Source organism: Bubalus kerabau, chromosome 4, assembly GCF_029407905.1.
Source record: "Bubalus kerabau isolate K-KA32 ecotype Philippines breed swamp buffalo chromosome 4, PCC_UOA_SB_1v2, whole genome shotgun sequence".
Taxonomy (NCBI): domain Eukaryota; kingdom Metazoa; phylum Chordata; class Mammalia; order Artiodactyla; family Bovidae; genus Bubalus; species Bubalus kerabau.
Window position 1 is genome coordinate 128,940,397 of NC_073627.1, and position 25,608 is coordinate 128,966,004.

The 25,608-nt window shown below is 46.7% G+C and overlaps 1 long non-coding RNA gene across 1 annotated transcript; it reads right to left on the bottom strand.

Moving 5' to 3' along the window:
* Positions 1 to 1,177: 1,177 nt before the first annotated feature.
* Positions 1,178 to 7,457, bottom strand: LOC129651611 (uncharacterized). Its single transcript, XR_008714243.1, has 2 exons — positions 7,219 to 7,457; positions 1,178 to 2,103 (listed from the first exon to the last, which is right to left on the bottom strand). It is a non-coding gene; the product is annotated as an uncharacterized LOC129651611 (long non-coding RNA).
* Between the last annotated feature and the right edge of the window lie 18,151 nt (positions 7,458 to 25,608).

The following is a 25,608-nucleotide window of genomic DNA, read 5'->3' on the forward strand; positions in this document are numbered from 1 at the left end:
CTTCAATGTCCCAGGAAATAGGATCTCTTCACCTGGGATGCTGTATAAATTTCCTCTTGCTGCTGTAACACATTACTACAAACTTAGTGGCTTAAAACAACCCAAAGGTATTATTTTAGAGTTCTAGAGGTCAGAAGTCTGAGTGGGCAGGATTTCGTACCTTCTGGGGGCTCTCAAGGAGAATCTGTTTCCTTGCCTTTTCCAGCTTCTGGAGGCTAACTGCCACCCTTGGCTCCTGGCCCCGCATCACTCTGACACCTGTTTCTGTTTCATATCTCTGTCTTTTAATTCCAACTCTCTTGCCTCCCTCTTTCTTGTACCCTTGCGATTACATTGGACCCACCTGGATATTACAGAATACTCTTCCCATCTCAAGATCCTGAATCATATCTCCTAAGTCTCTTACTACATGAGATAACGTTCTCAGGTTCTGGGTATCAGGATGTGGGTAACTTCGGGGACCCATTGCTCAGCCTACTTCAGATACTCGTCTCCAGAGTCCCTCATCTCCCTGTGCAATTCTGTGTACTTCCAGACAGACAGAACTTGAGCACCTAAATTCATTTGTGGGATGCCTACCCTACGTCTGACATTGCACTAAAGTCTTAATGGACTGTCTCACTGAATCCTTTCAACACGTCTATGAGGTAAGCACTATTGTTACAGTTAAACCGAGACCCAGCAAGGCTAAATAATTTGCCCAAAGTCACACAGCTGGAAGTTGTGGGGACATATTTTGAACCCAGAAGTTTTCATCTTCAAAACCATATTCCTCACCATTAAAAGATATCACAAGGGGCAAACTTCCATTTTACAGGTGAGAAAACTGAAACCCAGAGGTAGGGCATTTGATAGTAATTTGACATCAATCAATGCCTAAAGAGAAATGTAAACATCTGTCATTTTAGGAACTGCTATTCCAAGCAGTCATGGGCGATTCAGGGCATAAAAATTGTTTTAAAGACAGATGTATTAAGGTATAATTAACATACAGTAAAATTTGCCCACTTTTTGCTGTACAGCTCTATGAATTTTGACAAGTGTATGTAGTTTTATAACCACTATTACAATCAAGAAATAGCATATATAGTCAAACCCCTCCTTCAATCCCAGCCCCTCCAACCACATATTTTTATGTTCCTTTGGTATTTGCATTTTCCAGGATGTCATAGGTGACTTTTTAATTCTCTTTTTTACTGGGATATTATTTACATGTTGTAAAATGTATGTTTCTGGGCATAAAGTTCTACTACAGAGTTTCAACAAAAATGCCCATAGACATGTAAGCAATGCCACAGTCAAGACACAGAACAGCTCTATCACACCCCCAAATCCCCCTGGGCTGTACTTCTGTGGTCCTCTTTCCTCCACACCCTCACAGTCAGTGATCTATTTTCTGTTCCCATAATTTTGTCTTTTCCAGAATGGCATATGAATAGAATCATACAGTATGTAGCCACTGAGTATTTCTTCTTTCACTAGCAATAATGCATCTGAGATTTATCCACATCAGCAGTTCATTCCTTCTCATTGCTGATCAGTATTCCATTGTATGAAGGTAACTCTTTGTTTATACATTCACCAGTTGAAAGATGTTTAGGTTTTTTCCCAATGTGGTGGTTACGAACTTTCCTTTGTAGTTTCTGCTGGATTTGCTTTGATAATATTTCACTGACACTGTTTGTATTTATATTCATAAGGAATATTGAACTATAGCTTTTTTTTTTAGGTGGATGTCTTTGTCTGCTTTTAGGACCAGGGAGTTCTGGCCTTATAAAATAATTGGGAAGTGTTTCCTCTTCTTTAGTTTCTCTAAGAGTTTGTGTAGAATTGGTATTATTTCTTCCTTAAATGACTTGGTATTAGAATTCACCAGTGAAGCCATTCGAGCCTGGAGTTTCCTTTGTTGGAAGGTTTTCAATTATGAATTCAATTTGTTTAACAGATACAGGGCTATTCTTGTTATCTATTTCTTCCTGAGTGAAGCTTTGGTAGTTGGTGTCTTCCAAGATATTTTTCCATTTCATCTGAGTTATTAAATTTATTATTATAAATCTGGGGAGAAAGTGCTGAAATAACCAAACGCAGAAGTGAATGAGTCACCTAAGGAGACCACAGCAAACAAAGAACAGAAATTCTGGGTTAGGAAATAATCTGAAATTTATGAAAAACATAATGCTCTTTTGAAACAAGTCAGTGTATTAAAAAGTACAATTATGCACAAAGATGTAAAGCAAAGTCTTACCAAAAAACTGGAAACCACATAAACGCCAAAGAAAGTTTATAGAGTCTATTCACCTGATAGAATGTATATGTCATTTAAATCATGTAACCAAAATATTAATAGTTATTTGTTGAAGTTTTGAGTCTATGAAAGTGAAAGTCACCCAGTCCTGTCTGACTCTTTGCGATCCCATGGACTATACAGTCCATGGAATCCTCCAGGCCAGAATACTGGAGTGGGTAGCCTTTCCCTTCTCCAGGGGATCTTCCCAACCCAGGGATCAAATCCAGGTCTCCCATAATTCGGGTAGGTTCTTTACCAGTTGAACCACAAGGGAAGACCAAGAATACTGGAGTGGGTAGCCTATCCCTTCTCCAGCAGATCTTCCCAACCCAGGAATCTAACCAGGGTCTCCTGCATTGCAGGTGGATTCTTTACCAACTGAGCTATGAGGGAAGCCCTTTGAGTCTATGGGGTCCTTTTTTCTTCTTCTTTTTTGTTTCCTCAAAATTTGCTATTTAACATTTATTAATGGAGAGGGCAATGGCACCCCACTCCAGTACACTTGCCTGGAAAATCCCATGGATGGAGGAGCCTGGAAGGCTGCAGTCCATGGGGTCGCTGAGGGTCGGACATGACTGAGCTACTTCACTTTCACTTTTCACTTTCATGCATTGGAGAAGGAAATGGCAACCCACTCCAGTGTTCTTGCCTGGAAAATCCCAGGGACAGGGAAGCCTGGTGGGCTGCCATCTATGGGGTCGCACAGAGTCGGACATGACTGAAGTGACTTAGCAATAGCAATAGCAGCAGATTTTTTAAAATGCATATATTAGTTTTATTTACAGCTATATCCTCAGAACCTAGTACTTCAGTTCAGTTCAGTTCAGTCACTCAGTCGTGTCCGACTCTTTGCAACCCCATGAATTGCAGCATGCCAGGCCTCCCTGTCCATCACCAACTCCCGGAGTTCACTCAAACTCACGTCCATCGAATCGGTGATGCCATCCAGCCATCTCATCCTCTGTTGTCCCCTTCTCCTCCTGCCCCCAATCCCTCCCAGCATTAGAGTCTTTTCCAATGAGTCAACTCTTCGCATGAGGTGGCCAAAGTACTGGAGTTTCAGCTTTAGCATCATTCCTTCCAAAGAACACCCAGGGCTGATCTCCTTTAGAATGGACTGGTTGGATCTCCTTGCAGTCCAAGGGACTCTCAAGAGTCTTTGTGGGTAACAAATAAATATTTATTAAATATAAATCAAGCAACTCCTAGCTTTAATCTTTCCCATGAGCTTGATAACTTGAATACATCCCTCAAGATCCTATAGAAAATGCCCCTCCTCTAGGAAGGCTTCTGCAACCCTTCCATAGTGCTTTTATTGCACTTGGTGTTAGCACAGAGCCAAAGCAGGAGACTATAGGCAGCACCTTATATAAATCCTCGCAGCTTAGTTTAGTTTCAAAATGTTCCTTAGGAATTTGGTAACTATCAAAACGCCTAACCCCATCAACTAGAACAAAACAAATGATTCTATGGCATTTTCTAAGACAGAAGGTATTTTATCTATTAATCATCGTTGCCTTCTTTTTTGCCTTTCTTTTAGTGCTAAAATGTTTCTGTTTTCTTTTAAAGTAAACTTTTAATTTTGGAATAAACTTAGATTTAAAGTTGTGTGGATAAGAGAGACTTTCCTCCACAAATAGCACTTTTCGTTATGTGTCAAAGCAAAGAAATTTGACACTGGTACATGATTATTAAGTAAACTCCGGATTTCATTTGGATTTCATTGGTTTTCCATTAATGTCCTCTTTCTACTCCATGATCAAATGCCAGGCATCATGATACATTGAGCTATTGTGTCTCCTCATGGTCTGCTCTGGTCTGTGACAGCTTTTGTTTGTTTGTTTGTTTTTCTTGAGCTTGATAATCTCAAATCCTGGGTATCCTATAGAATGTCCCCCACTCTGGTTTATCTAATGTTCTTCTAATGCTTAGATTGGGATTACAGGTTGATGGAAAGACTGGCACAGAGGTGAAGTGCCTTTCTCATCTCATGATTCCAGGTGACATGACATCACTGGTAAGGTTCTCCTTGATCGCTTGGTTGAGGTAGCATTTGCTAGGAGTCTCCACTGGAGAGGTACTATTTCTTTTCCTTTCTATGCTTTATTCTTTGGAAGCAAAGCTAGGATCTAGAATTTTATCTCATGGGTCCCAGAACCTATTGCCATGTTATAATTGTTAGGTGGAGACCCAATATCTGAGAATTACTATAAACATGCTATGCTGTGTTACTCAGATTACAAAATAACCCTAACTATGAAAAGGTAGGATGGGCATGTTAGTGGAACTAATTAGTGCTGTTTGTCATGAGCCCTGTTCACATCTCCAGTCCTGGTTGTATCTGGCCCCCGATGACAAATGACACAGTTGTTTCCAGGCACCTGCTCTGGACTAGCTGTTGTCTCGGACTCTGTGGCTTGGACCATGGAGTTGAGCTCCTCCAACCCCTGTCTTATACAGTAGGCGAAACTGCAGACCAGAGAGGGAGAGGGCTTGCCTAAAGTCACACAGCTCTTGAGTAGCAGAACCAGAACTGGAACTTGATTGCATCACTTTCCCAGTGTTTGCAGTAATGTTAGTCGTGATCTGGGACCCTCCTTCCCCAAACTCCTATTCAGTCAAGAAGGGTACTCTGCTTTTCTGCATGGTTTCCCATTCCAGTCTTGTATCTTGAGTTCCTATTCTACAACCAGCCAGGAGGGTCCAGAGAAGGATAATCATATTAATACGTCCACACAGCCCTCAAGGAGTTCTTGGCAAGCAGGGTGACAGTTCCCCTGAGTAGTACATGCTGACACAGAGTAAGTGTAAATAGTTGTTGGATGAATGGACTAACAGAAACACTTTAAATTCACAGCCCCTTCCATCTGGTTAAGGCCTGTCACCCACCTTGATGGTAGCATATTCCATACCTTGAGAACACTTAATGACCTCGACCTTTATACCAGGGGTTTGACTAAAGACCTATCAAGAGTCCCTCCCCTATAAGAACCTATACTCTGAGAGCAGGGGCCATGTGGCTCTAGCTTACCAGCTGGATGTCAGCATTTAGCAAAGATGTTTGATGGATGAGTGAGTGAGTGGGTGAATGAATAAGGTCCCAGGCACAGAGAAGACTGGGCTGTCACACACACACAACACAGCCAAGTCTTCTAGAGGCCCAGATGCAGCTTCCATTTCTCACCAGCTGCCAGGCCATCACATCAGACGCAGGTTTTCAAATAGAAGCGAGAAGTTGAATGTTTGAAGCTAAACAAAGCAGTGAGCTAAGCCAATTTTCCTAGAGGCAAGCTGCTTCCCCCTCTACCCTGCCTGGCACCCCAGAGCCCGCAGCCAGGCCTGTCCCACTGCCAACCCTCAGCTTCCAATATCTGCACCCAGTCAGAGAATGTGGGGCTAGGGGCTTCTGCAAGGGAGGTCCCCCACCATCTTCCTATTCTGTACAGCCAGGGAAGACTGCCTCTTTTCCCCTAGTCTACCCCACTCCCAGCCAACACACCCAGGTCCTGGGGTAGAAAGGGGAGGAGATCTATATTCAGGAGTGGAAAGAAGAAAAGAAGATAGGAGAGCCTACACCTGGGCACCCACGGAGCTCTGCTAGGTGCTGGGTACCCCACCTAGGCTAGTAGTTCGCAGCTCATTACCAGTCAGAGGCAGGGGCTGTCACTGCATTTTACAGATGTGGAAAAGGAGGCTCAGAGAGGTTACTAACTTGCCAAAGCCGCAAAGTCCCATCTGCGGCAGAGCGGATAGAACCTCAGCTCAGTCTGATTCCAGAGCCTGAAGTCTGGCCTCAGGCTGTGGGGAAGAGGTTTCTGGTCCCAAACTCTCTTGTCTTCCTCAGTGCCAGAGTAATTCCCTTTTCTCTTCAGTCCAGATGAAATGCCACCAGGATGATTCACCTCCTTATTTATTTTGGTTTTGTTTTTAAGGCTAAAATAAGTAATGAGGGGCAGAGGTGTAGCTATTAGCCATTCAATCCCTGGTGAATTACTCCAATCCATTTGCTTTCCTCTTTTAAAACTGTTATTTTATTGAAGTTGATTTACAATGTTGTGTTCCTTTGCGTTCCTTTTGATTCTACCCCCAGCTGAGTCTCCCTTGCATGGAGCAGAAGGAAATGCTAGGAAAAGAGAGATAGGGTCACTTAACAGCCTTCACTGTAATCCGTGTGCAGATCAGGAAACTGAGGTCAAAAGCAAAGAAGAGAAATGCCCAAAGCCAGGTTAGGAAAGCAGGTAGAGTGAGACCCCAGTTCAGGAATAGGAAAGGAGATTCCCGACGCCAGGGTGCGCTCTTCCTAGCAAAGCTCCCTGGTGGAGGTGAAGGAAAAGCAAAGGTGAAGGTAGGGGAAGGGTGTGGAAGGAAAGATGGAGGTTTTCAGAGAAAGAGGGTTTTTCTGAAAGGGGCCACTGGGATACAGTTGCCTGTCCTAGAAAAGGAGGCCCAGCCACCCCCACCCCACCAGCACCCACCTACTTAGACGCTGGTTTAAGAAGGTGCAAGGAACCTAACCCCATAGCAGGCAATAGCCTAGCATCTACCTGGAGCTCTGCTCCACCACTCACAAGGCTTGTGGATCCCTCTGAGCCTCGGTGTCCTCTCCTGTAAAATGACTGCTTCCCTTTGAGGGAAGAGTTCATGACTATAACGCATATAGTAACCCTAGCATGGGGCTTCCCTGGTGGCTCTGTGGTAAAGAATCTTCCTGCCTGCAGTGCTGAGGATGTGAGTTTAATCCCTGAGCTAGGAAGATCCCCTGGAGAAGGAAATGGCAACTGAGTCCAATATTCTTGCCTGGGAAATTCATAGACAGAGGAGTCTGGCAGGCTACAGTCCACCGGGTCGCAAAAGAGTTGGGCAGGATTGGCGACTAAACACACACACACCCCTAGTATATGATTGGCTGTCATTAAAAAGAGAACTGCTACCTTTTGTTAGGGCTAGAAATGGACCTCTCACTTGGTCCTCTCTCTAATTCCTCCTGGGGCTGACTTGAGATCTCTCACTGGTCTGCACAACCCCTCCCAGGCATCGTGTGGAGGCCAGGCCTGGGACCCAGGAAACGCGAATTCAGTTCCCACCTCTTCTACAGACATGCTGTGTGACCATGGACTGGTGCCTTCACTTCTTTGGGCCTTAAATCTCCCATCTGGTAGTGAGCTTAATAGTCTCCAAGTGCTTTATTTCATTTACCCCTTATCCCTACCTCAGGTGAATAGAATTCACGATATTCCCCTTTCACTGATGTGGAAATCAGGGCACAGAGAGGTTAAGTGATATGCCACAGGTTATTCATCTAGTAAGAGGCAGTCAGGATGCAGTCAGGTCTCTCTGACTTCAGTCATCCTGGAGGACCTTAGAGGAGCGGTGAGGCAGATGGTGACCATGGTGGCTTGTGACCAGACAGGCTTGTGAGCCTGTGACAGATTTAAGACGGCACAAGACTGGGATGCTGGGAGGGGCTGGGGGAATGCCTGACTCATCAAGGCAGCTGCAAGGGGAGGAGCTGGTGAGGACTGGAGGTAGTGGGGGGAATTGGGCCAGAGCCAAGACTATGGTCAGGAGCAGAGGGTGACCCTTGGAAAGTCTGGGGGGCCTCATGGGTACAGGGAGGAGCTCTGGGCTGAAGTTAGAACTCCTGGATGGCAGAGGATTTGTGTTGTGCCAAAGGCTGACATAGGAATCATGGCCTTGGGTATAATGCTGATCCATCCCATGATTACTGTATATTTACAGCTCTCTTCCCTGCATGATCTGCAGATATTTATCAATACATCCTCATGGTAATCTGGGGAGGGTAATGGGGGCAGTGATACCTGTTGAGCAAAATTTAGAGGTGGGTATTGGGTGGGAGCAGACAATTTAGAAAGATTTGGGCCATTTGTTAGGGCTAATCCTGGACTCCTCAGCAAAAGACAGGAAATCCTCCTGTCATGACCCTCAGCGGCTCTGTTGCTCGAATTCTGTCCATCAGAAAGGGTGAAAACAGGTGCCACCCGTCAAATCTGTATTTGTTGGCTTGCAAGGGTGTTAACAATTTGTAGTTAGTATTTTAAAACAGGGCAAAGTGGGACGACTGGAACTCTCATCAACAGCACTACTAAGTGTAAACAACCTTTTTGGAAAGCTGTTTGTCATTATCTGCTAAGAGCTGAATACCTACCTACATGCCCAGTGGCCCAGTAATTCCTCCCCCAGTTGCATCAGGGCACCAAAAGGCACATATAAAATGTGCAAAGCAGCACAGTGTGTAATTGACCCATACTGGAAACAAACCAAAAGCCCACCAACAGTGGAGTGAATGAATAAATTGTGGTAGACTCACCCAAAGAATATTATGCAGCAATGAGGATGAAATCACAGCTACACGAATGAATCTGTCATGACATTAAGGGACAGAAACTAGATGCAGTGTCCTGTGATTCCATGTGTATAAAGTTCAGAAACAGGCTAAACTGTTTTATGGTATCAGAAGTCAGGACAGTGGTTACCATTATTAAGGAAGGTGACTGGAAGGAACACTGGGATGGGGAGTTCTGGGCACTCACAGTGTTTTGTTTCTTGATTTTGATGCTTCTCTCACAGGTACATTCATTTTGTGAAAATTCCTCAAGCTGTGCACTTGTGATACACTTAATGCACTTTTCTGTATATGCATTATCCTTCAGTATAAATTTGTTTTGGGGAATTCCCTGGTGACCCGGTGGTTAAGACTCTGTACTTCCACTGCCATGGCCCAGGTTCAATCCTTGGTCAGGAATCTAAGATCCAGCAAGTCATATGGTGTAGCCAAAACAAACAAAAAAGGCAGTACAACTAAAGAAAAAGGGAAAGAGAGAGAGGGAGTTTCTTTATAACTACCCAGATTTTCTGCCTCTCTGGAAAGTAGGACGCTCTGACCACTCTGGCCTGTGGCCACATCTGGCCAGTGATCCAGCCTGGCCGTCCCACTGAGAGGGCGTGAGATGTCCACTGACCACAGTCCTCATCATTCTTGCCCCCTGTGACTGAGGCCAAGGACTAGTTATTGTTTATCAACCCAGTTGCAGCATTATTTTTTTTAAAGTAGAGAAGTCTTTGAATGGTCAATTTACCAAAATAGAACAACAACAACAACAAAAAACCAAGAGGGCCATGTGATCCCAGAAAAAAATGGAAGAGACAATTCTTGTTTGGCCCTTTACATGTTTAATATGCAAACCCACTTCCGTCTTGGCAGGTCATCTGCCTGGCCTCTGGATGCCTCTCAGTTTACATCCCTTGCTCTGCAATATCCCTGCCAGTGTCTGGCCTCTGTTTGCACACCCTGATGACGAAGAACTCATTCCCTATCAAGGAAGTGCTTTTCATCGTGTGGCAGTTCTCCTGGTTGGAAAGTGCTTTCTCAAGCTGACGTGATCTGAGAGTCTCAGACTGTGATGCCTGGATGGGACTTGGGAGGCGTCCTAGCCAGAAGTCCTCAGCCTTTTAGTCCCCAGAGACCCCTGTCATTATCAGCCCCCCTGGCTCTTTGCTTGGATCTACTGTGTCTACCTCTCCATGGGAGTGAACTCATCTAAGAGGATGTATTTCCAAGAGATAGTGTTCTCTGGAGTGTTTTAACTCTGAAAGGCCTTTGACTGAGAACTCACTGGTCTAGTCTAGCTCTCGGGCTTTGCAGGTAAATAGCAGATGTCCAAAGAGGAGAAGAAACATGCCCAAGGAAACACTGTGAGAACGCCTTAGCAGATATAGCTCCCTGACCAGACATCCAAGCCCTAACTGGTCCCTGGGGATGTTTTCATCCAGCCTGACCCTAGCAGAGAGAAGAGGGAAATGGCAAAGAGACAAAGGAGGGGAAAATTTTGGTGGTAAAAAGAGTAATGACACAAAGGGGAATCCAAGGAAGTCAGTGCCTCTCTTCAGGGCAGAGAATGCCAGGAGGGAGGCTGAGTGCACCGGGTACAGGGCAGTGGACATGGGGCACAGGCTGGAGGAGCTAAGTGGGCATATGAATAGATGGCAGAGTCCATCACAAGTTTATTGACCCAAACTTCCTGCTCCCTCATGCGCTCTGAGCTCTTGCCAACTGTTCCTGAACACTTCCTCCCCTCCATGCTCTCCCCCACCTCCAGGCCTTTGGTCCTAATGGTCCTTGGGCTGTTCCCCCATCTCTCTTCTGATGCTCTGATGGGTCACTGACCAACACATGCTGGACTTGGTTGTGCCCTTTGGTGTGCTGGTCACCCTCCACAGTCGTGGCTCTCTTAGTCCTCACAATGGCCCTGCAGATTGAATACGGCTATTTCTAATTGACAGGCAAGAAAACTGAGGCTTAGGAACAGAAGATGTTTAAAACTTTTAGGAGCACAACATATTATGTGGGGAAGTGAAACTGAGATCCCAGGTCTTCAGGCTTCAAGTTCAATGTTCTTTCAAATACACTTCACCATCCTGTTTTTCATGTGAAAATCATAGGATCTAATGTATATTCATAGAAAACAAAACTGGATGGAAACATCAAAAAATGGGAATAGTGGTTATCACTGGGTGATTTTTATCCTTTTCACGCCAATATTTTCAATCAATTTTTTAAATTTTTTATTTATTTTTTGTTGGCTGTGGGCTTTCTCTGGTTGTGAGGAGCAGAGGTTTCTCTCTAGTTGCACTGCCCAGGCTTCTTCTTGTAGTGGCTGGTCTTGCTGCAGAGCAAGGGCTCTAGGGCATGGGTTTAGTTGCCCTCAGCATGTGGAATCTTCCCAGACTAAAGATTGAACTTGTGTCCCGTACACTTGGAGGTAGATTCTTAATTACTGGACCACCAAGGCAGTCCTCAATCAATTTTTTTTTTTTTTACAATGAACATCAATTTTTTCCCTATTACCAGAAGCAAAAAATAAACATTAGAAGTTAAATCCTTCCCATCTTCCCAAAGTCCAGCTCAGTTTAGAAGGAGAACTCCCTGGAGATTAGCAGCTCTGTCCTCTAAACCTTAGTACTTTTGTCCTGCAGTCCCCTGGCTATGAACTGAATTGTGTCCACCTAAAATGCATGTGTTCAAGCCCTAATTCCCAGTAAGACTGTGTTTGGAGATAGGGCCTACAGGTGGTTAAAATAAGGTTAAATAAGGTCATAAAAGGGGCTTCCCTGGTGGCTCAGACTGTAAAGAATCTGCCTGCAAAGCAGGAGACCCAGGTTCCATCCCTGGGTCTAGAAGATCCCCTGGAGAAGGAAATGGCAACCCACTCCAGTATTTGCCTGGGGAATTCTGTGGACAGAGAAGCCTGGTGGGCTACAGTCCAGGGGTTCACAGTCAGACAGGACTGAACAATTTTCACTTTCACTTTCAAGGTCATAAGGGTGGGATCTTGATCCACTAGGGTTAGTGTCCTTATAAGAGAGCTTTCTCTCTCTTTCTCTCCCCATCATGTAGTCAGAGCAAGGAAGTGGCTGTTTAGAAGCCAGGAAGAGCGTTTTCACCAGAAACTAACTCTTGGCCTCTAATTTCCAGAAATGTGAGAAAATAAATTTCTATTAATTTAGCCATCCAGTCTGTGGTGTTTTGTTATGGCAGCCCAAGCAAAGTGAGAGACAGCTTCAACAGAGAAGGCGAGTGGGCCTGAAGCAGGAGTTAGGGTATTCATGAGACTCCTCAGAGGTGTTTACGGGAGAGGCAGACTCCCAGATCAACCCCCATGCCCAGGATTTCAAGTGAGCAGGTCTTAGATGGGAAGAGGGTCTTTGTAGATGTGATTAAAGATCTTAAAATAAGGAGATTATCTTGGATTATCCAGGTAAGACCTAAATGCAACCATTGGTTGCATTATAAAAAGAAAGCAAATAATATGCTGCTGGCTTTGAAAATGGAGGAAGGGACCATGAGCCAAGGAATTTCAAGAAAAGTAGCTCTAGAAACTGAAAAAGAGAAGGAAATGAATTCTCTCCTAGAGCCTCCCCATACTCAGGAAGGAGTATGACCCTAAAGAACTTGATTTTGGTCAGTGAAACGGATTCAGGCTTCTGACTTCCAGAGTCATAAGAGACCGAATGTGTTATTATTTCCAACCACAAGTTGGTGGTAATTTGTTGCAGCAGCAATAGCAAATAAGACACAGCGTCATATCCATTGTGTAAACAATCAGGGAAGTTGAGAGCAGAAAATAAATATCACCTCTGGTTCCAGAGCTATAAGTGCTGGAGGTTTCAGGCTCACATATACCTTTGTTGTTAAGGTGAGAAGGAACCTCAAACCCCCAGTTCCTCTGGGAGAGCATTGACCAACCCTGATTTCCAGCATGTTCAAGTGAGGCCGGGTGAGTTGGACATCCTGGGTTAGAATCTACCAGGCAGTAGTTGGGTGACGTTGAGCAAATTAATAGTTCCCTCTTTTCTTCGGACTCTGATATGCATTAGAATCACCTAGAGTACTTAAAATCATACTTGTGGCCAGTCCCATTGTTTAGACTCTGATATAGGTCATCTAGGGTAGGGTCTAGGCATGAGTATTTTTATAAGCCCCCTGGTGATTCTAACTGGCAGCCAGGCTGAGCAACCCCTCTCTAAATCTATTCCTCCTCTGAGATAGAAATTGTAGTTAGGTATCCATCACATGGGTGTGAGGAGCCCAAAATCAGGTAATCCACATAAAGTACTCAGCACACAGTAAGCCCTCAGTAAATATTAATTATTATTTCAATCTAGGCAGATGGATCATCTTAGATTATTACCATCTTTCAGTGCCCCCTTCTATCCCCTTTCAAATTTTTGAGGAAAAATAGGAAGGCTCAGTTGACACTGTGACGTTTTCAGGTACACAAGCCTTCACACTCTGGGTCTAAGCAGATGAGGTGTAACCAGAGGTCTCTCTTGCTTTGTGAGGATCCAGTGCCACACTCAAAGCAGAGGGAAGTGTCACTAAGCAAGTGTCTTGCTCCTAGCATTGCCTTAAGGTTGCAAGAAATGACCCATTTATACATATTCCGGAAGGAAAGGGCCTGTCTGGCAGGCAGATCAGAATTTTAAAAAATCCTTCCGGTTTTAAGACCAAGAGCTTGATTTACTATGGACTCAAGGGCTGCCTTGAAGGGGTGACCTCGAGTTTTCGAAAATAATTGCCTTTCCTCTTCTGTGCTCCTCAGTGCTCTTCACGCAGAGGGAGGAAACCGTTTCCTAGCTGGAGAGAGCTTTGGGAAGGGAACCCAGGGGCTGCAAGCCCTGGGAGCAGGAATCAGAAGACAAGCAGGAGCAGACCCAGGTTTTGCGGGGCCCGAAGCCTGTACCTTACGGGTGGGATGGGGTACTCTCTGCTACAACCGCTGGTCTGGGAAGCAGAAAATGATGGTGGTGATTATGAAGAGATAATGATGAAACAGGTTTGCAAAGGTTACTTGGTGAATAAACCACCGGCCTCAGTACAGCCATTCCTTTGTCCCCGCTTGAGGTCTGAGATGGGCTAGGTGGGAGGCAGTCTGAGATTCCAGCCTCGGCCTTGTAGCAGGAGGATGGTTCAGCCCCCTCATTACCCGGCCTCCCCCCTTTGTTTTGTTTTTGCTTGAAAACAAGATTGAATTATCCTTTTTTCCTCTGGGTATTTCGAGTCAGGAAGCCTGTTAAATAAACATGCCTATTAAAGGCGCTGATCTGTCCCCAGCAGGCAGTTAATTGCCGGTGCAAGGCCACAGATGCAGTGGCTTCTGGACGTGGAGACTGCCTCTTTGTCCGACTCTTCCATGTATCGCCTGCCCTGCTAGTGTCGCTTTGCCTGGCTTGAGGTGATCCAGTCTCCTGTCCCATATAGTCAGGGTGACAATACTATGAATTCATAGTCATCCCATCCCAGTGATGAACCCCTTTGACTCAAGCCCTGAATGAAAAGGCAGGACTCATTTTCAGCTGAAAAGGACTAGCACTGCCACGTGTGTGCGTGCTGAGCCACTTCAGTGGTGTCCGACTCTGTGTGACCCCATGGACTGTAGCCCGCTAGGCTCCTCTATCCATGGGATTCTCCAGGCAAGAATGCTGGAGAGGGTTGCCACACCCTCCTCCAGGGGATCTTCCCAATCCAGGGACTGAACCCTCATCTCTTATGTCTCCTGCATTGGCAGGCGGGTTCTTTACCACTAGCACCAGGAAGCCCCAGTACTGCCATATAGGTGCTTTAAAATGAAATGATCACTTACCAGTTTGTAAGCAGCTGATATCTAAGCTGCCAGTAGCTCACCTCCACTCTAGCCTCCAAATCCCTGCCCTAGGACCCCGCCCCCTCAACAAAGCTTCCCATGATTCAGCATCCAGAGGAGCAATGCCTGGCCAAGCAAGGGGGACATAAGAACAAGCCATAGAAGAATTGGAGCCAGGCTCATGTATGGTGTCAGTGCTGGATATTATGTCAGTCAGTGTTTTGAACAGTGTGCCTAGGCCCCTCCATGGGTTCAAGTACTTCCCAGTCTTGATACTGGCTCTCTGAGGAGCCTCCCCAACATTTATACCCCAGAGCAGGGCCCAGCTTGTGGGAGCACTCAGTGTGCAGCTGGGAATGAGGCCCCCTCCCAGCCAGGGACCCCTAATCTGTCTCCTGACTCTCCTTTCTAGCAGGTCATCTGGTCCAAAAGTTCGGCCCTATGAGGACAGACCAACTGTCCTGCAACCCCAAGGAGGACTCTCACCAGGACAGGTGGAGGCCACACTCCCTGGCTCCTGCCCCCCGTCACTTTATGCTGTCCCTTCCTCATGAATATTCTTAGACCCCTTCGTCCCAGGGGCATAGCTGGGAAGGACCATGGAGCCACAGGCTCCTGGAACTGTCTCGGGGTCACCAGGGGTGGGGTCTGCCAAGCTGCTTCTTTTTACCTGGTTTGACATTGGCCTTCTGCATAAGATTTCATTTGGGTCAGTGATCTAGCCTAATCCTCTCACTCCATGGACTGTTAGATCCAGTGAGCACAGTGAGGCAGGCAGCCTGGGATCGAGGCCTCTGGCCCCCCCAGCCTGGGGCTCTGCCCGCTACATTCATGTCCTCTCTCCTCTGTGGTTCCATTGTCCTCATTGTGGAGACACATCACTCTGTTCTGGGGAAGGACTATTCCATGACCCATACAGAATCCATATGAACAGATGTGCAGTGGAAAACACCTTTCTTATTCCAACCCTGAGGCAATTTCACCAACCTGCAGCTGATGCCTTAATTAGGATGCAGCCTATCTGAAAGGTTGTTTAAATATCACACCTGGCACCAGCTGAACAGTAGATAAGACTGTGTGTGCCACCTGTGGGTCCTTATTACAGATGCTCGTCCAACCCGCTCCTCCCCATGGATTCCCTGTAGGACCTGGAGAAATCCTTCTGTCCCTCTGGGCCTCAGTCTCCCCATCTGTACAATGGTGAGGTTGGACCTGAAGCTCTAACAGTCCCCTTGTTCCCTGATCTGCCCCTGATTCTGTGAGGCCGGGGGCAGGATTAGCCTTCCTGGGAATCCTGTCTGGTAGGGGCTGCTCCTGCTGGGTGACACACAGAGGCAGATGCCTGGCAGGATCTTAGGAACCAGATTTGGAGAGGAGAGACTCAGCCTGGGCCAGTCACCTACAGTCGCTTGTCTGGTACTTAAGAGTGCGGCATTCCCAGTCAAGCTTTGCAATTCCAGATGTCCCACTTCTAGCCAGTCATTTTCTCTCTCTGAGCCTCAGTGTCCTCATTTGTCAGTGAAACTGCTAACACTTGTCTTCACAGCAGAAGGGTCTGTAGACTCCTAGTTATCCCCCATGTCTGTCTTTCCACAGTCACAGAAATGGAAGCCTTCAAAAGGACAACCCAAAATGAAGAGTACTTTCCCAGCCTTCACTGCAGCTAGCTGTACCATGTGACTAAGTTCTCGCCAATGGGATGAAAGTATACGTGTTTCAGGGCAGCTTTGGAGACTATCTTGCTGACCACATGCTTCACTGAACCCAGGGTAGTTAAGGCACGACCAGGAAAGCTGGGAGAAGGCTCGAGGACTTCTTCTACCCCCACTACAGTGGGGACTGTAGACATGTTTACTCTCTGGGCAGCAGCAGCTGGGAGTCTTCAAAGACTACTGATGTACTAAGACAGGACAGAAGTGACTCATGACCAAGTGGGCGCACAGGCACAGCGCTCCCGAGGCCAGCAGTATCGGTGTTTACAGAGCCTGAGAGGCCATGAGAGAGGGGCAGGAGTGCCTGACTGATGCCATGTTGTCAGTTCATTTCTCCACAGAGACCCTTCTTTAAAAGCAGCTGGCATGCATTCTTTGCCTTTTTGTTTTCCCTCCCTCCCTCCTTTCTGCCACCTGAAGTACGGATGCAGTAGCTGCCTTCTTGAACCACGAAGATAATGCTCACTGCTAAGGGTGACCAAATGATGAATCAGAAGGGGCAAGTATCCTTGAGGATCATTTATCACCTCCCTAGACTGCTTACCTCTGGGATTCTTTTACTTATTTAGAGAAATCAACTCTTGCCACTGTTATTAGAGTTTCTGTCACTCAGAGCTAAACCTAATCTTCACTCACTGCCATGGGATCTGATGAAATTAAAAGGTTCTCTCTCTAACTCTCCTGGCTTAAAGTCCTTCTGTGCCTCCTCAGAATGACATTGAGACCTTCAGCATGACACTTCAGGCCCTTTGTGATCTGTTCCCTCTAAGTGCTCCAGCCTTGGCTCTCTCACTGCTCCCCTCTCTGTCCATCACACTACAGGTACCAGCCATCAGGAGCTACTCACGGCTCCCTGAGCCACCAAGCTGCCATTCATCTCTGGCCTTTAGCACATGCAACTGTGTCTTCCAGAAGTGGCATCTCTCCCCCAGCCCTTTTCAAGTTTCAAGACAGCCCAAGTATCACCTCTTCCAGGAAGCCTCCCCAGACTTTCCCAGATTTGTTTTGCTCCATCTCTTGTTTCTTTGTGTTCTGCCACGTGAGAGAAGCATGCCAGTTTCTGTGTCTTTCTGCCTCCCCAGCCTGTGAGTGACCTGAGGATGGGGATGGTGGCTGGTTCATCTCTGCATGGCCAGGGCCTCTGTGACAGGGTTGTCAGTAACAGAAGCTGAGTGAATGAGGGATAATGGATGCTGGATGCTCGTGAGTGTGGGAATTGCTGGGCCTGGTGAGGGCTGTGCTGAGGAAATAGTCTTTGAAGCAGAGAGAACTGACTGGAGACAGAGGTGAAAGTCAAGGGCCTCCTGAGCAGTTCTTCCCTGCTGTCCTCCTCTGGTCACCTAGGAGTTGGATGCTGCTGGATCCAAGAGGCCCCGGTGAGTCTGTTGGCAAACTGCACTGTGTGTCATTAACAGTGGGGCAGCGCACCAGGTTCACCCAACAAGCAAGTGTGTGAGGGTACATTTGGTCCCTGCCAACTCTCTGTGCTTCAGCCATTGCCTCATCAAGGCCCAGATCCAGCGAAGACAACTGGACGGGAAAGTCAGCTGACCGGGTTTCATAAGAAAGCATGTATTTGGAGTCCAAACTTTGTGGTCCAAGGACCCTGCTAAGAATTAGCAGCTTTACTAGAACTTTCTGGGGCCCTGATCACCTAATAGCTCTTTTGTCCATCTCATAGCCCCTCCTTTTATAATGGAGAAGGTCAAGACCAAGAGAGAGGAAGTTGCCCAAGGTCACATAGAGAGGCTGGTGCGGGGACCAGGAGCCAGGCTCTCAGTCCTGCCCCCATGCCTTTTGCACAACTCCTATCTGGTTCTGTGATTGCTGTCCAATAATTAACTGTGGATTTAGAAAAACATGGACCCCTTGGGGCCATTCATAAGGGTCACGAAGGGACAGATCCATTACAGAGGCTTTGAACCAGGAGAACACATCCTATTGATATGGTAACATAACCTTTTCTTAATTTTTTTTAACTTTTTATTATCAGCAAGTTTAAATACACACACAGAAAGAGTATAATGAATCCCCTGTGCCCATCAGCAGCCAGCTTAATAATTATCAACACCTGCTGTTCTTGGTAACATAACTTTTCCCCAGGAAACTAGAGGAGACACATGCTTCAACCAGTATGATCTTTTCAAATTGCAATTGGGATTGGGATCATGTTAACTGGACTCCTTTCCCTCAAAAGTCTAGTAAGACCCTTTACTGTTGAAAGGAAGACAGAGCTGGGGCCCCCTGCCCTACTCTAGACAGTCTGTTTCCAGACTTTTTTAAGTGAGGGAAAGATATACTTCTCTTCCTTTAAGCCACTTTTATTTTGAATTTCCTCTTAAGTTAGTAGTTCTTGAGTGTGGCTACATATTAGAATCAATAGAGGAACTCCAAAACAAAATGAAACAACAGCAAAAACCAGACAACGCAGTACAATCCTGAGGGAATTCCAGTTCTCTCGGTCTGGAGTGCTTCTCAGGCAGAAGTGCTCCAGAAAGCTTTCCCGGCGATGCTGACGCAGCACAGTGGAGCACCTCTGTTTAGTCACGTGTGTCTGAACTGATTCTAACTAATACATGGCTCAGCTGAAAGGTCATCTTCTCCCAAGAAGTCACAGGAGGAGGGAACCTGGGCTCTCTCCTTGTGCTTCCACAGACTTCAGTGAGATATCACTTCACACCCACTGGTGGTGGTGGTTTAGTCACGAATTCGTGTCCGACTCTTTGCAGTCCCATGGCCTGGAGCCCGCCAGGCTGCTCCGTCCATGTGATTTCCCAGGCAACAATATTGGAGTGAGTTGCCATTTCCTTCTCCAGCGGATCTTCCTGATCCAGGAATCAAACTTGCGTCTTCTGCTTGGCAGGCAAATTCTTTACCACTGTGTACCTGGGAAGCCCCCTTGTGCTTCCACAGAACCAGATGCTAATACTTGTTAGAGGTATATGACAATTTATTGCATTCATTTTGTTTAGGTCAGTCTCTCTGCTGTCTTCTCAGCTCCTCCAGGTGGGAACGTGTTAGATTTATCCAATGAATCTGGCCCAGGAGTCAGGGTTCTTACCCAGGCCTCCAATTTCTAATGTGGTCTGGTCCCTGTCCATGCCTCCAGCCTCTTCCAGAACCATCCATCCCTTTGCACTTCTTGCTTCTGTCCCACTTGTCTTCTTCCAGTTCTTTGAATACACTCCGACCCCTCTCACCTCCAGGAGTGAGCACATGCCTATCCCTATTACCTGCAACTTGAACCTGCCTCTTCATTCAGTGGGGCTCTACTAATCTTTCAGACCTCATTCTCCACTCTCGCTACACAGAGCATGGGCTTGGCACTAGCAGCATTGGCATCACTGGGTGGCTTCTTAGACACACAGAAAAGAAGGCATTTATAGTTAACAAGGTGTAACAAGATCTCTCTTATTTGCAGAATGCTACGATGGGTAGTTCTGACTCAAAAACATTGTTGGTGAAGGCAGGAGAGCTCAGTTCAGTTCAGTTCACTTCAGTCGCTCAGTCACGTGTGACTCTTTGTGACCCCACGGACTGCAGCACGCCAGGCCTTCCTGTCCATCACCAACTCCCGGAGTTTACTCATACTCATGTCCGTTGAGTCGGTGATGCACCCAATCACCTCATCCTCTGTCGAACCTTTCTCCTCCCGCCTTCAACCGTTCCCAGCATCAGTACTTCACATCAGGTGGCCCAAGTATTGAAGCTTCAGCCTCAACATCAGTCCTTCCAATGAATATTCAGAACTGATTTCCTTTAGGATGGACCGGTTGGATCTCCTTGCAGTCCAAGGGACTCTCAAGAGTCTTCTCCAACACAATTCAAAAGCATCAATTCTTCAGCACTCAGCTTTCTTTATAGTTCAACTCTCACATCCATACATGACTACTGGAAAAACCATAGCCTTGACTAGACGGATCTTTGTTGGCAAAGTAATGTCTCTGCTTTTTAATATACTGTCTAGGTTGGTCATAACTTTTCTTCCAAGAAGCAAGCATCTTTTAATTTTGGGCTGCAGTCACCATCTGCAATGATTTTCGAGCCCAAGAAAATAGTCTCTCACTGTTTCCATTGTTTCCCCATCTATTTGCCATGAAGTGATTGGACTGGATGCCATGATCTTAGTTTTCTGAACGTTGAGCTTTGAGCCAACTTTTTCACTCTCCTCTTTCACTTTCATCAAGAGGCTCTTTAGTTCTTCGCAGGAGAGGGGGTGCTGTTTTTAAAAGAAAGGAATGCTGAGCAGGCAAAAGAAATGCTGTCCACCATAATTATGGTGTGTCTACACAACAGAATACTGTTGGCCACCTGACCTGCTCCAGCTAGGCCAGCGTCCATAAACCCAAATGCTAACAAGGACTATCAATGAGTAAATCAATGTATTAGTTTTCCATTTGTTAGCTGTAACAAATTATTACAAATTTAGTGTCTTAAAAGCAACACAAACTTTATCTTACTGTTCTGGGGACTCAGAAGTCTGAAATGAGTATCACTGTGCAAAATCACTTTCATGCATTGGAGAAGGAAATGGCAACCCACTCCAGTGTTCTTGCCTGGAGAATCCCAGGGACGGAGGAGCCTGGTGGGCTGCCGCCTATGGGGTTGCACAGAGTCGGACACGACTGAAGCGACTTAGCAGCAGCAGCAGAAAAACCATAGCTTTGACTATCCTCCCTACCTCAGGATTCTTAGCTGCAGATGCCCCGTGCTGCCATGTCTTCCATCCCAATGTTGATTGCATGCTTGTGTGGGAGGGAGTGAGCAAGGAAGCCAGGCAGGTGAGAGGGAAACTGAGTTTGCGGTAAAGACTCAGGACTGGCTTGGCTTGGCAACATTCAGATTTAGTTCATGTACACAGAGTATAAATTTAGTAGTGTGGAGGATCACTTAGGAGAAAAAGTGGGGTATATTTTGGTTTGCTTTTACACGCACCTTTATTTTTAAACTTCCATTCACCGCAACTCTCTCGGGGTCTTGACTGGGTCTTCCATCTTCAGTTCAAATGCTGAGAATAGAGGAACCTGCTATGTTCAGTGTAGAATCAATGTTCAGGGCAGCTTACATGTCTTTTTGTTTGAAATCTGTTCATTATCTGTAAGCCTGGAATCTTCTCCAGTAACTTCCTAGGGATCCAAGGCTTCAAAACCTTGAAGGAAAGAAACAGCTTCTCTTCCCCCATTCAGTTCAGTTCAGTCCAGTTACTCAGTCGTGTCTGACTCTTTGCAACCCCATGAATCGCAGCACGCCAGGCCTCCCTGTCCATCACCAACTCCTGGAGTTCACTCAGACTCACGACCATCGAGTCAGTGATGCCATCCAGCCATCTCATCCTCTGTCGTCCCCTTCTCCTCCTGCCCCCAATCCCTCCCAGCATCAGTGTAAACACATCCCTGGATGACATTCCTTGCTGACAATGACCTGACTGTGGTTTGTGTTATCTCACCATTTCCCTTCAATTCTTTTAGTCCAAACACTTACAGGAGCTCCAGGCTCAATATTCATCTAAGAGGCCTGGATTTTTTTGTTAATTAAAAAGCTGAATCTAAAATATTCCTTCTGCAAAAGTTCTCTGTGCATTTTACCCTGAGTTATTGCGCATTCATCCTTCTCTCCATATCATAAATGTCAAGCATTGTGGAAATTTTTTTGTTTTTTTAATTTTTGCATGTTTTTACAAATGCCTTTCAGCAGGACTGACTACTTTGGTGACTTCCGATGCAAGCCACAGCTTATGAAATGTCAGGGGTGGACCTGCTGAATGGAATCTAGATGCAGATAAAACGTTCCCTCAATAGGTCTCTTTATGAAAACCATCCATGATGGAGTCATAGAATCCCAAAGACCACTTAGGCTGATGCTTCCTAAATATAGTTGTGCATTAGAAGCATATGGGAAACTTAAAAAATTCCTGGGTTGCAGCCAACATCGAATAATTTAGAATCTCTTAAAGGTAAACCCAGGGAGATTATAAAGTTTTCTGTTGTTATTTTTTTATTATGGTCCCCAGGCAATTCTGATGCACAACTAAGTTTGGGAACCACCTGTCTAGTTCAGTCCTTATTTGGTACTCTCCTCTACAGAATTTTGCCAAGTGGTTTTATTACCCTTTTTTTCTTCTCCAGTGATGAGGGGCTCACTACCTTTCAAGGCAGCCCCTCTCACCCAACCTTAGCCAGCTCTGCTTTGTCATGAGGTTCTTCCTCTGCCCCAGGTAACTTACCTCACAGGTCTGGCTCCATCTTCTAGGACCCCTCAGACTATGTCTGCTTTTGCCCTTTGGAGATTTGGAGGATGCAGTCCTGTTCCTTGAGCTTTAAGGGGTGGATAGTCCCAGTTCCTTCAGCTGCTTCTCACAGGATACAGCCTTCCACCTCTCCCCAGGGGGCCACTTCTTCTTTGCTACACCACAGCTTTCCAAGCAGTCTGACCACATGAAGACTGATACTTGCTTTGTCATGGACTCACTGCCTCTATCAATGAAGCCTGTTAATAAATGACCAAATAATCCTTGAGTCAATCCACCATGGAGTGAGTGCCATGTCAAGTACCCAAGGGGTGCTAGGCTGGCCAAACCTATAAGGGGAGGCAGAAAGGTTTTTGCAAGGGGCCACATGGTTGTTGGGAAAACGTGAACATAGATGTGGCAAGACACAAGATATAATGCTTTTAGTGAAAAACCAAATTTTGCAGCAAGGACTGTGAACATCCTAAGGATGACATGGTAAAAAGAGATTTCACAGAGATGTAGCTTAAGGAAAGAATTATGTGAATTAGGTTCAAACAAGAAAATGTGAAGACTCTAAATATGTGGAGAGGTTGAGATTTAATACAGATGTTGGGTGCTGGCAAAAATTGCTGAACTGGCCGGAGGGAGGGAGAATCAGGGAGTACATGACCTTCAGGACTGACTGCCAGAATGAGATGGATGTGGCCTACCAGCCTTGTTACTAAACAACCTTGTAGCTTTCCAACCTCTCCAACAAGCAGGAGGGTGTAGTGGAGATGAAGTGATTGACAGATGCAAGTTCAGGATTTAGCATCCTTTATGGGGCTTCCCCGGTGACTCAGTGGTAAAGAATTCACCTGCAATGCAGGAGCCACAGGAAACGCAGGTTTGATCCCCCAGTCCAGAAAATCCCCTGGAGGAGGGCATGGCAATCCACTACAGTATCTTTGCCTGGAGAATCCCATGTACAAAGGAGCCTGGTGGTCTACAGTCCATGGGGTCACAAAGAGTTGAATACAACTGAAGTGACTTAACATGCATGGCATCCTTTATAGCAACAACAAGACGGAGACAAAATTTAAATGTCCATCAACAATCCACCCTGCTGTGGAAATCTACACCACACTGGAGAGGATGATGTTGTTTTTAATTAATTTTCCCTTGGTGGCTTAGTGGTAAAGAATGTCTGCAATGCAGGAGACACAGAAGATGCAGGTTTGATCCCTGGGTCAAGAAGATCCCCTGGAGAAGGAATGGCAACCCACTCTAGTATTCTTGCCTTAATTAGTGACATGAGGAAAAGTTCATTTTTTAAAACAATTTTTTTTTAAAAAGGTAGCTAAATAGAGGTCATCATATAATTCATATTGGACACTGTTTTCAAAAGAATTTTTGAAAAATGCAGGGGGGAAAATATCAGCAAGGTGAATGGCAAATTTTGAGTGAAGGATTGAAGGTAGTATGTTTTCTTCTTGTGTACCTTTCTGCGTTTTCCAAGCTTTCTACATTGTGCATATCTTCCTTATGTCCGTAAGAAAAATGAAGCTTTTAAAAATACAAATATAAAATCAACTGGGAGAAAGAGAAATGAGAGTGGAAGACAAACGAAGTCAAGGGAAAAAATGAGAGAGCTGGGAGAGACAGAAGAGGTTAAGGAGCGGTTCAAATGATGGCAACCTAACAAGGCGCATTGTGTGCGAGGGAGAAAGGAAAAATACAATCGGAGTCCAGTCTCCCACTTTCTTGTGACCTGGGAAGTCCGGCCCACTCAGTCTAAACTCGAGAGGAGAGAATTTGCGTGGTGTGGGATACAACCGGAGCTAGGGGTAGGCGTGGAGGGGTGACGCTGGAACTCGCGTAAGGTACAGCGCTACCCGGCCTCCCACTCCCAGTCCCAGAAGGCCCCGCCCGCTGGCGCCCAAAGGAAGGAGCATTGGCCGCGAGGCGCGAGGTCGGCGGCTCCCCAGGCGTAGGCGGAGCCTCATTGGCTGCGGAGCCTCATTGGCTGCTGAGCCCCGGGACCGCGCGGAGGCGGGGCTTGCGACGAGCTTCCCGGCGGAGGCCTAGCTAGACCTGGGAGAGTCCGAACAGGCACGCGATTGCGAGCCCCAGTCTGCCACAGGTAACTGGCGCCCTCCCCGCCCCCCTCGCCTCGCCCCCAGGCCCCAGGGGCAGGCCGCAGCTCCCATCCCTGCAGAGTGGAATCTTCCTCTTCGGGTCTCGGCTTCCCCACGTGGGGGCCGGCCTTTCTGCCCCCAGCGTGCACTGTCGGAACGTCTTCACGTTTCCCACCGCTCCTCCCGCACCCGGGTTCCTGGTTGGCGCTTCATCTGGCCCGGAGACTCACACCCTCGAAACCTTCCGGGTAGCTGGACCTCATCGCGCCTGTCCACCCGGCCTACTCCAGCAGAGAGCCCCTGACTTTATCGAGTGGCCAAGACACACACACCCTCCCCGCATAAGGGGTAAAGTGGGAGCCACCTGGTCCTGGATGACCCAAAAGGTCCGGTCCTTGGCAGGGGTCACTAATACAGGCAACTGTGAGAAATTGTCCATAGTAGGGAGGAAACACAAAACTAGGGCTGTGGGATCCAGGCTGAGACTCCTGTTCTTACTTGCCCTGTAGTGAATCCTAGAACCTCTGATCCCTAACGTTCTTCCAGAACGGAGGTTATTATATGCCCAAATCCCTTCAGGGCTGTTGGCCACTTGGGGAGTTGACTGTTGAGAAGGCCAGCAAACTGTAAAGCTTGGTGTGCTGTGAGCTGTCGTTTTTCCGTACGGAGGTGGCGGCACCAGTGCACACCCCACAGGGGCCTCTAGAGTAGTAGCAGCCTTGGCCGGACAGGAAAGCAGACATGCCAGCCTTAGTCTGTGAACACCCCTCCCTCCTGTTTAGCCCCTCTGCCCCCACCCCAAGGATTGGTGACCTCCCATTCCCCTTATCTTGACCTCCCCTGGGACTCCTCCCTCTATAGACACAGGCCTGCTGGACCCAAGGATGCTTCTGTCCCAGCATGGGGCAGAGTCCTGAGTGAACCTGCATCCACCCCTGACGGTCTCCTGGCTCAGTGTCTTTCCAAGGGATGGCTTCCTGGGCAGCATTGGTTTGTGTGGGGCCAGGGATCTGGCTCAGCTGGTAAAGAGTCCGCCAGCAATGCAGGAGACCTGGGTTCAATCCCTGGGTTGGGAAGATCCCCTGGTGAAGGGAACGGCTAC